The 13,941-nt window shown below is 37.7% G+C and overlaps 1 pseudogene; it reads right to left on the reverse strand.

Annotated features, from left to right (window-relative positions):
• Positions 1-13,941, reverse strand: part of LOC124108923 (cytochrome b-c1 complex subunit 2, mitochondrial-like) — a 150,228-nt pseudogene that overhangs the window by 49,074 nt on the left and 87,213 nt on the right.

Here is a 13,941-nt window from a genome sequence, read left to right on the forward strand (position 1 = left end):
CCCTAATTGGAGTAGTGACAGAGCAGAGTCGCCTCCCTTGCCAGGAACAGACCCAGCATCCTGCAGGCGGGGTAGTCACGACACCCCAATTGGAGTAGGGGCAAAGCAGAGCCTCCACTCGTGCCCGAAAGGTGGGCAGATCTGCGACCGACCAGCAGGACAGGCCCAGTGGCCTGCTGGTACGACAGACACGTCACCCCAATTGGAGTAGGGGCAGAACAGAGCCGCCACCAGCTCCCAGAACAGGCCCAGTGACCTGCCGGCGTGGTAGCCACGACACCGCAATTGGAATAAGGAGAGAGCAGAGCCGCCGCCCGCACCTGCAGGAAAGATACGCAAGCAGTATGAAAAGACAAGGAAAGAAAGGACCACAAGCAATGCAGGTCAACGCAACTTTAGAAGAGGTAACAGCTGCAGCAGATGGAATGTCAGATAAAGAATTCAGGATATACATGCTTCAGATGATCTGGAGTATCAAGGAAGACATTAAACAGCAAAATCAGACAATGAAAGATCACTTCGACAACGAATTACGCAAACAAATCCAGGAAGCAAAGGATCAACTATACAGGGAGATAGAGGTTATAAAAAACAAGCAATCAGAAATCCTAGAAATGCAGGAAGCAATAAACCAACTTAAAAACTCAATGGAGAATACTACCAACAGAGTAGAACACTTAGAAGATAGAACATCAGACAATGAAGACAAAGTATTTCAACTGGAAAAGAACATAGACAGCTCAGCAAGACTGTTAAGAAACCATGAGCAGAACATCCAAGAAATATGGGATAACATTAAGAGACCAAACTTAAGAGTCATTGGGATACAGGAAGGTACAGAGCTCCAAACCAAAGGAATGAGCAGTCTATTCAATGAAATAATACAAGAAAACTTCCCAGACTTGAAGAATGAGACAGAATCCCAAATCCTAGAAGCCTACAGGACGCCGAATGTGCAAAATCATAAGAGATCCACACCTAGACACATTATAATGAAGATGCCCAACATACAGAATAAGGAGAGAATTTTAAAAGCTACAAGAGAAAGGAAGCAGATTACATTTAGGGGCAAGCCAATCAGGATAACAGCTGATCTTTCAACACAGACTCTGAAAGCTAGAAGATCCTGGAATAACATATTTCAAACACTGAAAGATAATGGGTTCCAACCAAGAATTGTGTATCCAGCGAAATTAAGCTTCAGGATGGAGAATGAAATTAAAACCTTCCACGATAAACAAAAGTTTAAAGAATTCGCAGCTAGAAAACCATCTCTTCAAAACATCCTCGCCAAAACAATACAGGAAGAGGAAATGGAAAATAACAATGAAAACCAACAGTGGGAGGTAGGACAGTAAAGGGGGGGGGGGAAACAATCAAAGAGGAAAACAAACAATGTTTAGTAACAGAAATAAACAAATATGGCTGGAAGAACAACCCATATCTCAATAATAACCCTAAATGTTAATGGCTTAAACTCACCAATTAAGAGACACAGGCTAGTAGAATGGATCACAAAACAAGACCCAACAATATGCTGCCTACAGGAGACGCATTTGATAGGAAAAGACATACATAGGCTGAAGGTGAAAGGTTGGGAAAAATCATATCACTCATATGGACTTCGGAAACAAGCAGGCGTGTCCATACTCATATCAAATAAAATAGATTTCAAGCCAAAGTTAATCAAAAGAGATAAAGAGGGACACTACATACTGCTTAAGGGAACCATACACCAACAAGACATAACAATCATAAATATTTATGCCCCAAACAATGGTGCAGCTATGTTCGTCAAACAAACTCTTCTCAAGTTCAAGAGTCTAATAGACCACCACACCATAATCATGGGAGACTTCAACACACCTCTCTCGCCACTGGACAGATCTTCCAAACAAAAGTTGAATAAGGAAACTATAGAACTCAATAACACAATTAATAACCTAGAACTAATTGACATATATAGAGTATACCACCCAACATCAAGCAGTTACACTTTTTTCTCAGCAGCACATGGATCCTTCTCAAAAATAGATCATATATTATGTCACAGGGCAACTCTTAGACAATATAAAGGAGTAGAGATATTACCATGCATCTTATCTGATCATAATGGAATGAAACTGAAAATCAACGATAAAAGAAGGAAGGAAAAAGCATACATCAATTGGAGAATGAACAATAGGTTACTGAATGATCAATGGGTTATAGAAGACATCAAGGAGGAAATTAAAAAATTCTTAGAGATAAATGAAAACACAGACACAACATATCGGAATCTATGGGACACATTGAAAGCAGTTCTAAGAGGAAAATTCATTGCTTGGAGTTCATTCCTTAAAAAAAGAAAAAACCAACAAATAAATGATCTCATACTTCATCTCAAAATCCTTGAAAAAGAAGAGCAAAACAACAGCAAAAGAAGTAGAAGGCAAGAAATAATTAAAATCAGAGCTGAAATTAATGAAATCGAAACAAAAGAAACAATTGAAAAAATTGACAAAACTAAAAGTTGGTTCTTTGAAAAAATAAACAAAATCGACAGACCCTTAGCGATGCTAGTGAAGAGAAGAAGAGAGAGAACTCAAATTACTAGCATACGGGATGAAAAAGGCAATATCACAACAGACACTTCAGAAATACAGAAGATAATCAAAAACTATTTTGAATCCTTATACTCCAATAAATTAGAAGATAGTGAAGGCATAGATAAATTTCTTAAGTCATATGATCTGCCCAGATTGAGTCAGGAGGATATAGAAAACCTAAACAGACCAATATCAATTGAGGAGATAGAAGAAACCATCAAAAGACTACCAACTAAGAAAAGCCCAGGTCCCGATGGGTATACAGCAGAATTTTACAAAACCTTTAAAGAAGAACTAATACCAATACTTTTCAAGCTACTTCAGGAAATAGAAAAGGAGGGAGAACTTCCAAATTCATTCTATGAGGCCAACATCACCCTGATACCTAAACCAGACAAAGACACTTCAAAGAAAGAAAACTACAGACCAATATCTCTAATGAACCTAGATGCAAAAATCCTCAATAAAATTCTGGCGAATCGGATACAAAAACATATAAAAAAAATTGTACACCATGATCAAGTAGGATTCATCCCTGGGATGCAAGGCTGGTTCAATATACGGAAATCAATAAATGTTATTCACCACATCAATAGACTTAAAAATAAGAACCATATGATCATCTCGATAGATGCGGAAAAAGCATTTGACAAAGTACAGCATCCCTTTATGTTCAAAACTCTAGAAAAACTAGGGATAACAGGAACATACCTCAATATTGTAAAAGCAATCTATGCTAAGCCTCAGGCTAGCATTATTCTGAATGGAGAAAAACTGAAGGCATTCCCTCTAAAATCTGGAACAAGACAGAGATGCCCTCTCTCTCCACTTCTCTTCAACATAGTTCTCGAAACACTGGCCAGAGCAATTAGACAGACGAAAGAAATTAAAGGCATAAAAATAGGAAAAGAAGAAATTAAATTATCACTATTTGCAGATGATATGATTCTATATCTAGCAGACCCAAAAGGCTCTACAAAGAAACTATTAGAGCTAATAAATGAATTCAGCAAAGTGGCAGGATTTAAAATCAACACGCATAAATCAAAGGCATTCCTGTATATCAGCGACAAATCCTCTGAAATGGAAATGAGGACAACCACTCCATTCAAAATATCTTCAAAAAAAATAAAATACTTGGGAATCAACCTAACAAAAGAGGTGAAAGACTTATACAATGAAAACTACAGAACCCTAAAGAGAGAAATAGAAGAAGATCTTAGAAGATGGAAAAATATACCCTGTTCATGGATAGGCAGAACTAACATCATCAAAATGGCGATATTACCAAAAGTTCTCTATAGGTTTAATGCAATGCCAATCAAAATCCCAATGGCATTTCTTGTAGAAATAGAGAAAGCAATCATGAAATTCATATGGAAAAATAAAAGACCCAGAATAGCAAAAACAATGCTAAGCAAGAAGTGTGAATCAGGCGGTATAGCGATACCAGACTTCAAACTATACTACAGAGCAATAGTAACAAAAACAGCATGGTACTGGTACCAAAACAGGCGTGTGGACCAATGGTACAGAATAGAGGACACAGAAACCAATCCACAAAACTACAACTATCTTATATTTGATAAAGGGGCTAAAAGCATGCAATGGAGGAAGGATAGCATCTTCAACAAATGGTGCTGGGAAAACTGGAAATCCATATGCAACAAAATGAAACTGAATCCCTTTCTCTCGCCATGCACAAAAGTGAATTCAAAATGGATCAAGGAACTTGATATCAAATCAGAGACGCGCCGTCTGATAGAAGAAAAAGTTAGCTACGATCTACAGTCGGTGGGGTCGGGCTCCAAATTCCTCAATAGGACACCCATAGCACAAAAGTTAATAACTAGAATCAACAAATGGGACTTACTCAAACTAAGAAGTTTTTTCTCAGCAAAAGAAACAATAAGAGAGGTAAATAGGGAGCCTACATCCTGGGAACAAATCTTTACTCCTCACACTTCAGATAGAGCCCTAATATCCAGAGTATACAAAGAACTCAAAAAATTAGACAATAAGAGAACAAACAACCCAATCAACAAATGGGCCAAGGACCTGAACAGACACTTCACAGAGGAGGACATACAGTCAATCAACAAGTACATGAAAAAATGCTCAACATCTCTAGCTGTCAGAGAAATGCAAATCAAAACCACCCTAAGATACCATCTCACTCCAGTAAGATTGGCAGCCATTAGGAAGTCAAACAACAACAAGTGCTGGCGAGGATGTGGGGAAAAGGGTACACTTGTACATTGCTGGTGGGACTGCAGATTGGTGCAGCCAATTTGGAAAGCAGTATGGAGATTTCTTGGAAAGCTGGGAATGGAGCCACCATTTGACCCAGCTATTCCCCTTCTTGGTCTATTCCCTAAAGACCTAAAAAGAGCATGCTACAGGGACACTGCTACATCGATGTTCATAGCAGCACAGTTCACAATAGCAAGACTGTGGAACCAACCTAGATGCCCTTCAATAGACGAATGGATAAAAAAAATGTGGCATTTATACACAATGGAGTATTACTCTGCATTAAAAAATGACAAAATCATAGAATTTACAGGGAAATGGATGGCATTAGAGCAGATTATGCTAAGTGAAGCTAGCCAATCCCTAAAAAACAAATGCCAAATGTCTTCTTTGATATAAGGAAAGTAACTAAGAACAGAGTAGGGACGAAGAACAGGAGAAGAAGATTAACATTTAACAGGGATGAGAGGTGGGAGGGAAAGGGAGAGAGAAGGTAAATTGCACGGTAATGGAAGGAGACCCTCAGGGTTATACAGTGGAGGGGGTAGAGAGAGAGGAGGGGAGGGGAGGGGAGAGGTGGGGAGGGGGAGGGTGGATGATGGGAAAGGCAGCGGAGCACAACAGACACTAGTATGGCAATTTGTAAATCAATGGATGTGTAACTGATGTGAATCTGCAATCTGTGTATGGGGTGAAGGTGGGAGTTCATAACCCACTAGAATCAAAGTGTGGAATATGATATGTCAAGAAATTTGTAATGTTTTGAACAACCCACAATAAAAAATTAAAAAAAAAAAAAAAAAAATCTGAACTTTTAAAGGGATATTCAAGGTCATAGCCTGAAAAAGGGATCCAGTAAAATGGTTAGGCTGCAATAGGAATAGAGTTCATCAATCACCCTCTTCCTACTCTTTTTTTCCAAAAAACAAGTCAAATTCTTGCTGGTATTCAGTGAAATAAATGTCTTTTATTTCAGCAGAAAATTCACTAAGTACTTCCACACTGGGAAAATTATGCACATATCTATGTATTGCCATATATTTTCTGAATGCTTTCAAGACCACTTGCCATCCTCTGAGATTTCCCAGGTATAAACTGAGCCCCTGAGGCTGAGAAATGTTTAGTCACTTCCAAGGTCTCCTATCTGTGACAGACAGAGACTTTGTTATTTGGATTCTCCAAGTAAAATTCCATCCATGAGTCACATTTTCCAGAAAAGACATCCATCTTCCATATCTGCTTCTTGGGAAATGATCAGTTGGGTGAGGTCAATTAATCTAGCTAAGGTGCACCCAAAGATAAGGGAAATAAACCGTAAGTAGACCATAAGGAGGGAGATATAAAGTCAAAACTCTTATAATCAGTCCTATTAATTATACCACCCTCACTAGCTAATCAGCCATTGACTGCCACACTCAAAGAAAACACCCTCCATCATTCAACACTATCCAGTGAACACTGACGATGATGATGATTAAGACCCTTGGGCTCCCTTTACTTTAAAAAGGAAACTTCACACTAACAACTAACCTGATGGCTTTCATGGATCAGAAGTTGGTTTGGTCAAGGTGTTCACTTGCCACCAATGGAGTCATCATCTTCAGTTTGAATATATCCACATGTGCTGGATGGTTCATCAAAGAGGCAACCACCTAAGATGTGAAAGAATGAAAAGTAATGACTACCAGACCTCTTCAGTGAGCTGTGATAATTACACCTACTTGATGCCAAACTGGATCTGGTTTGACTTAGCCTTTATTACTCAGGACCTGTGTATTTCACAATTATCATACATTTGCTAATTAAGGCTGAGTATTAACCATGCCTTGCCCATACCACTATATCATGTTGCTCTTCAGAAAGAATCTAATATCCATAGAAGACAACTGAAAGGAAGATCTAAGAAATTTTAAAATTCACATTTTTCAGATGCCTAGGAATTTTAAAAATCCATTGTAATTCATTTAATAGAAATTCCCTAAGCATTCAATATGTTTTCAATTTTTAAAAAATATATCATTTGTCCAAAAAACAGAGAAATGTTTTCACCACAACATTGGCACTATGGTAGAAGACAAGATGCAATACAAATTATGGACAAAATACAAAATATTTTTCAAAGGATCATTCTAAAATCTAACACAGGAACCTCTTTCATTTTAGTATTTCAGAGATTTGGAGGGTCTCAAAATTAAAAGAGATTATAAACTTACTTTATAGTCCATATAAGTTTTAAAGGCAAAAAGAATTTCAAGATTAAACATGTGTTAAACATTTGCTTAATTTTGCTACTAGGAATAAAGCTATTTAAATAAAGAAACAAACACAATAGAAAATGCAGTGTATGCAGAGCAGTTCATCTGTTTCAGCATCAAAAGCATTCAGCCCATTGATGATTGTAGATTTCACCCCTCATCCTCTTAAATGTCTGTTATTTTGAATTATTATACCATCAGATCTTTATCCACGTTTCACCTGGGTAACACAAGTAATTATATCAACCATATTAATGACTATAAAAATTCTATACGTTATATAATGGATAATTGATATTATTATGTAACCCATTACTTAACAATAATTAATATACTAATTACATTAATTCAAAAATATTAATTATAAGTGCTTGCCAATGAGAATTAAGATCTGGGTCAAGAAAACACAAATTTAAGAATATTATTACATTATATATGTAATGTATCCCTGGTCTCAAGAAGATAAATTAAAAAGAAAACAGGTGTTGGGATCACCTGATATAACTTCCATGCAAATGCTCAAGTCAATTCCATACTCTCCTGAACATGCAGACAGTCGTTGAAGAGGTGAGACACTCAGAATTTTGTAACATATACTTATCACACAGAAAATTCCTCTCAAGGGCTGGGGACATAGCTCAGTTGGTAGAGTGCTTGCCTCTCATGCACAAGGCCCTGGGTTCTGCCCCAGCAAAACAATAACAACAACAACAACAATCCCCTTAAAAAGACACAAATATGCTTCTTGAGATGGAAACCCATTTATCTTAGCTCCACCCATGAAGAAATGGTAAAAATCTCAGCTCTTGCATGGGAAATACGATCATCTGAAAAGAGTTGTCATGTTCTAAGTCTTTATGTCTCCAAGCAAAACATGTTTTGCTCCCCTAAAATTCCTCCTACTAGATGGGTTTCAGACTCGTCAGTAGCATGACAGTTGTTCTTTGAACACTGGTCTAAAAGACCAGAATTCAACCAGCTCATTCCCTTGACCTCTGCTCTTTCAACAGCCTGTACAAGGTGCTGGTCCTTTCTGAACTGCTGGGAGCCTGCATAACCATCCATCCTTTCCATACCTCTGCCACTGAATTGTTTTTCCTTTTCTGTAATGAGGTGATTTTTCTGAATTCAAACACAGGACTGTCATTGCATCACTGTCACCTATGGAGAACTTTCAACATACTGACCCTGTTGCTCACATACTAGTCATCCTACCTAAATTTACATTACAGTTTGAGCATGCCTCACCAGAAAATCCAAAGTCTACCAAAATCTGAAAATTTTTGAGTATCAGTATGATACCACAAGTGAAAAAGTTCACACTTAAATTCATGTGATGATGGGTCACATTCAAAAGGTAGGTGCACTAAAAATATTGCATAAAATTACCCTCAGACTATGTATATAAGGTGTATGTAAAACATAAATGAACTCGGTGTTCAGACTTGGGTCCCATTCCCATAGCATCTCACTATATATATGTGTATACTTCAAATTTTAAAAAATCCAAAATCTAAAGCATTTTTTTGTCCCAAGCACTTCTGAAAAGGATACTCAGTCTGTATCTGAAAGTAAAGTAAAGTAAGCATGCTCTCAGATTTGCTTCTGATATGCTATTAAATGGTACATAGGGTAGAGTCCAGGAACTTTGAACTGTTTTAAATGGTCTCTACCAGCTTTCTAGACTTTTCTTAGTCCATTCACTGACTTCAGTAACAACTCTAACACTTCTAGTTTCAACTAAACTTTCTTGTGGAAACAGAAAATTCATTATAAAAGATAGAGCATTAAACTCAAAGTTTTACCTTGACAACCATCAATCATTTGTATTTCCCTCTTACTAGGTTTTAATAAGTTCAAGTGCAAAATGGATTCATTGAATGCCTAAGGCTAATAATTTTCCAATTTGGGTTAAGAAATGTTAGAAGATTACACAAATCCTTATGGTATTTCCCCCTACCTTAGTTGCAATCCCTAATTTTGATATAGAGAATAGCTTCAGTACTGAAGGGATAACCCCAACTGGAGTGGCATGAATAAAAATAGTCCACAAGAATGAAATAATCATAAATTTTTATATAAAAGAGACCTCAGTGGAAACAGCACAATTGTGAAAGTCCTATTGTGCAATCTTAAACAGAAATAATGATATGCATCCACTGAACAGCAAAGGCTGGTTAAAGATCTGCTTTACAAGTCAGTTGTTGGCACTGAAGATGGACCCAGATACCAAGGCAATAGCACATGTGGCTGACAGCAAACCCAGAAGACCAATACAAAGCCTGTGAGGGGATGCAAAGCTGTTTTATCACTTGAAAGGAAATATAAAAGTATATTATGGTTCTTTCTGGGCCCATGTCTGATTACTGAGCCCCCTGAAAATACAATCAACCATAGAATTTCTAATAGCCCTAGAATATATATACCCCCATGCACAACAACCTTTATTGGCGGGACCATGAATGTTGAGGGCCACAGCTGCGTGTTGGGATGACGCATGGCATTTTTGCCAGAAGTAGTGGTTGAGAGGTGACTAGCGAGCCATTAAGATGATGACTTTTGAATTCTGGCGGAGTTCCCGTTGAGTTCTGCTTGAGCTCTCGCGGGGATTCCCGGAGAGTTCCCATTGGTTGGGGAAGTGCCGGAGGAGGGATATTTCCGGTTGCTGGTTGCTGGAGGAGCCGCGTGGCATTCCGGAGAATTCCCGGGGAGCGTGTGTGGAGTGTGCTGGTGGAGTTCAGAAATAAAGTTTGTTCCTGCTTCAGTGGCTCATGATTTGTGCCCAGCCAGACTGGGGCACATGAAGATAGCAAAGGTGATTTTTTGAGCTAAAATAATGTTAAAGGAAGTGACAAAAGAGTTGAAACAACCAATTAAAGAAAGAACAATTAATGTTTTGGTTTTGATTTTCATAGAAATTGGTGTAATAGCATAGTATACACTTTCTGGAGTCAAACCCCCAGATATCTTTTCATGAAAACTGCAGGCTGTAAGAACAGGTATCTGAAAGGCCATGAACAGGGTAGGAATTCTGCTCAAAGGTAATACTGATTTGAACTGTATCTTTCTTGCCTTGGTATTCCCTAGAACAGCTCCCTGCTAAGCACAGAGTGAACACCTCTTAAAAGAAGAGGCAATGAATTCCCCCAAATTCTATGTAGGATCTGGCTGCATTAATTTTTGCCTGGAAATTTTGAAAGGAAGTGTAATGTAACATCCACCTAAATAATAAAAACAATCTTTATATAGCCCCCCAAAATACCTCACCTGATTCTTCTGGGGTATCCCAAGATAAAACAGCTGCAAAAGGTGACTAATCATTGAATATATTCACTTTTTATTATGGTTGAAACTATAAGCCAGTTAAGTGTTAATGAAGTTTCCACAAATTATGGCTTTCAAACTTTTTTGTTATCCTGGCAATAATTAGATGGCAAGTCTAGCTGCCTATAAGAGTCACTCTCAATTTATTAAAATAAAATGACAATATTTTATTATCATTTGCATCCTGGAGGGAATTTGCCTTTCTTCTTTCTTTGGAGGAGCATAAATGACTGCAACAATAGTATGAAATCTTTAAGATATAAGATGTGAAGAACTGGCCTGCTTTTACCCAAAATGGAACCCTCTGAGATCTTTCACATCATCATTCTATGTCCTACTGAAACTCCAGGCCTGGAGAAAAGACAAAGGTAGACAAATTGACAAAGATTAGGGCCAACCATTGAAAAATGTTTTAAAACGTGTTTTTGATTGTGAGCCAGTCACGCCACCCGGATTCAGCCCTCCTATGTGCATTCTTCACTAACCAAATGTATCTCTACTGAGAGTGTGAATATTTTGTACTGTGTTCCATCTGGTTTTGCAAACGGGAGCTCTAGATTCACTAAACTGACTTCAGGGTTTCTTCAAAAGTTGCTTCTTGCATTCTCTAAGATTTGGGAGTGAGAGACACTACTTAAGAATGTTTATTTAGCTCAAAGTTATTAATCAACCCTCAATATGTGAGTACACAACTAAGATGCTCAGAAAAACTCCTGATCCACAAAGATCTCTGGTACTGTCAGCTATTATTGCTTCAATATGGACCTAGTGTCATCTACAGGATGTATCCAGGCCCTTTATCTAAATGCTATCTATGGGACAATATGATTATTATTTTTTCTTCACAACCAGTAGAAGACTCTGGTATCAAGATATCTGATTCAAAGAACTCACTGCATAACAAAACCATGCAAAAATTTATATGTATCATCTCATTGAATTTTCTTAAAGACCTATCTGTGTACCAGTTATCAGCATATATTATACCTCTCAGGTCTATAAACACTTTTCATCACTTGCTATGCAAAAATGTGTCCAGGCCCTTTATCTAAATCACCTGTCCTAATGGGCAAGAAGCTAAGATTCTCAGTAGAGGGTGTGGGAGAGACTCTGCAGGAAGGAGGGATGGCCTCACTCAACTCCCTGGCAGGATCCTCAGCACACCATGCAGGAACCTTCTCAGAGACTGACTCTTCCAGCAAAAGCAACCTGCCCTGGACCTCTCCTGAGGTTTGCAGCAGCAGGATCCCATGGAATGCATCCCATTCACAGTTTTCTCTGCCCCCTGCTTTCTTTCCAGAAGGCACATTCCTTCCAAGCTTTGTAGGTATAGCCTTCTAGTGACTACTCTGCCATCCAGTAGGTCACATCCTGTCCTGGGGCTCCTGCTTGGCTCTATGTTTGCCAAGATGTCCAGACAGAGGCTGTCCCATATATCTACTATTCTTTTACTCTTCAGAGCACTCATTTGTCTGTACTACCCAATCTCTCCTATTCCAGCCCCCGTTTATAGTTCACTGTTTATCTATTTATTTATTTCTCTATCTATTTATATATTTATTTATTTTTATGGTGATGGTGGTACTTGGGATTGAAATCAGGGGCACCTTACCACTGAGCTACATTCGAGCCCTTTTTATTTAGTGAGACAGGGTTTTACTAAGTTGATTAGGCTGGTCGCAAATTTGTGATCCTTCTGCTTCGGCCTCTCAAGTCACTGGGATTACAGGTATACACCACCAGTTCTGGCAAGTTCATTATTCTGTATATTATTTTTTCCCTATTCAACTCACTGTACTGTTTTTGTCTCTTGACTGGATCCTGACCACTATGTTCCTATTTTTACAAATGGCAGTTTTGGATGCTTAGATATCTCCCCAAAAATATCCTGCAAATTTCAGTTCAGGGCTAGTAATTCAACCGAGGTCTGCATGTAAAGTCCATACTCTTTCCAGTCTATTATTCACCTACCTACATGCATGAAATAAGTAAACAACACACTGACTGTTAAATGAAATGCATTGTAAATAAGCTCCTGAAAGTACTGCTTCTAAGAAGCAGTGGAGGACAATCAAATGTAAATTTCAAAAACTTGTAAAATAAACACACATTTTGAATTGTTCTTTTATAGGTTAAAATTACTTATATACCCTAGGCAATCATTCCTATTGTTGTAATTATAGTCCATTTAAAGTTATTTTGTAAAAAGACTATAAGAGCCCTTGAGAAGGTTTCTGGAACATTTTCTCATTTGTTCTAAATAAAGAATGACCCCACTTAAGGCAGCTTTTATCAAATGCACAAAGTATTAAATGTCTCTCTTCATAGAGAACACAGATCAAAAAATAGTGCTAAAGTACCCTCCCAAAAGAATGACTATTCTATATTTATTTATAAATTGTATACATGTAGTTCTCTGCATATGCTGATTATGACAAGTATGCTTGTAATTGAGTTTTTAAAGAATTACTAGAAAATATACATATAAGATGAGATTCAGATATTTTCTTTCATTCATCAATGGATTTTACTATATTCCTCAAAAGTGGCAAGAAGTAGAAAGTCTTTTAGAGGTTGGTGCTTGAACTAACTTAATAATTTAGTCATAAATATCTCTCAGGTAAATAAGGAAAACAAAAATAGCAGAGCTGGATCAAAGTGTTGCTCTAATTTTCTGCTAAGAAAGCCCTAATCTGTCATTTTTCTAAGTGGACTATTCAATATCCTACATGGAAAATGATCCCAGGTACTGGTCAGAAGTACCCAGGAAATTAATGAAAAACAGAATTTCACTTAATACACTCCTGACAGTTTAATATGATTTACAAATCCATCTCTTGATGATTTATTAGTATAAATCATTATTTGGAAAAGCTGATAAAGTCCTGAATTCACCATTGGGCAGTGCATATCAAGTCAATTATTTATGTTCAAAATTTAAAACAGCCAGCCAATTGTTTGTGTTTCTTAGGTTCTGATTAATCTAAGCTCACCTAAATGAAAAGCTTCAATGATTCAATGAACTTTTTTTTACTCATTTACAATCACTGAGTAGAATCGACATATAAGGAAAAATGAATATAATTTCATATATTTTCTTGGCAAACCATTCATTCCAATTTGCTATCATTAGGGGAATTACTAATCTAACATCAGGTAATTGTACAGCTGACTTGTACTGAAGGGGATCAGGGACCTGGGGTATATTAAGTCCTGGATCTGATAGTTATATGTGTCTTGCTCCCTGAACAAGAAGGAGATGAGCAGTCCTCAGAGTGGGGGTGCACTTTAGCTAGATGATCTCAGTGAAGAAAAGGGAGGAGTGTGATATAGAGAAAAGTCAATGCACTTAGTCCAAGGGCCTAATAGTCATATGTCCCAGAAAAGCTGGAACTGAACAGGTGCTCCCTCCACCTCACCCAGTTGGTCTCCATTCCTTCATGCCTTTCTTAGAATGGCATCCTGTTGGGGTCAGTGTAATTCTCAGTGTTAAGTTCTGAATGTTTCACTAAAACATGGGT

Source organism: Marmota monax, unplaced genomic scaffold (assembly GCF_021218885.2).
Source record: "Marmota monax isolate L192 unplaced genomic scaffold, Marmota_monax_Labrador192_F-V1.1 WCK01_AAM20220418_F8-fsc00103, whole genome shotgun sequence".
Classification (NCBI taxonomy): Eukaryota; Metazoa; Chordata; class Mammalia; order Rodentia; family Sciuridae; genus Marmota; species Marmota monax.